Below are 1,059 nucleotides of genomic sequence, written 5' to 3' on the forward strand. Positions count from 1 at the left end.
TGCCAAGGGGCAAATCAGTATGTGGAAAGAACTGGCCTTCCAGGCCACCAAAGAATTTATAAATGCCGGGGTCATGTGCGAGGCCATTGCATTACCTAATCCTAGTTGAATCAAACTATTCTTTCTCATTGTCCACCATGTATGCAAAAGAACACCTGTCATTTGACCCCCGCCGAGCAGAGCAATGGGTTGACGAGGTGCTGAAGATACAGCCTCCAGCTTTTACCAGAGATTCTTCTGTAGTGGCTAATCTCCTCTGGAAGGACGAGCAAGAGTTCCAGGAGGTACTCTGCTACTGGTCCTCTCGATTCAGAGCCATTTTGACATCGAAGCTCGAAAACCCCATTGACCCCGAGTTCGAGAATTGTTGGTTGGAGTACATGTCGGCCGAACAGGTGAGCTTTATTTTGCCGCGCCCGGCTAAACTCATTCCTTTGGTTAGGGTTTCATTATAGCGACTCTCGGCATGGCATGCGCCTATGGGCATAAAGTAAAACTTTGCCCCAGATTTTTTCTCTTTGAGCTCACCTTCCTGCCAGTTTATCGTCCCTCCCTTTTTGAAGTCCTGTCTCCAGGGTAACCCACTGCACCCTCAGGAAGCCTTCATGGATGACCGTATCCGGCCTGCATATGAGTTTGCGTGGTGGAATACTCGCATCACCTTTCCACCAGGGGGCGTCGACCAACTTCTGAAAAGGTCATACAATTGGTTCAGATGGATGGCAAAGGGTGGTTTGCCAATCAAGTACCCGGACACTGACACCTCCACGCTGACACCGGCCGAAGTTCAGCACATCAAGACCCAGTTGGAGAATGCTCGGGATCGTCTCCTTGAACGTATCAAGCGTGCTGAGGCCGAGGAAGAGTGGGTCACCAATGAGATTTCGGTTTGGGAGGAAATTGTACAGCAGTCTGCTCTTATTGACCTAATGAGGTATCACAAGAACCGGTTTTCAGCACATAGAAACCCAGGTGGAGAAAGCCCGGCATCGGGTTCGTCAAGCCCCCCGTCTCATTGAACATATTGGTGCTGAGGCCGAGCAAGTTTGGGTCGGATTT

Source organism: Laccaria bicolor, genomic scaffold (assembly GCF_000143565.1).
Source record: "Laccaria bicolor S238N-H82 LACBIscaffold_49 genomic scaffold, whole genome shotgun sequence".
Classification (NCBI taxonomy): domain Eukaryota; kingdom Fungi; phylum Basidiomycota; class Agaricomycetes; order Agaricales; family Hydnangiaceae; genus Laccaria; species Laccaria bicolor.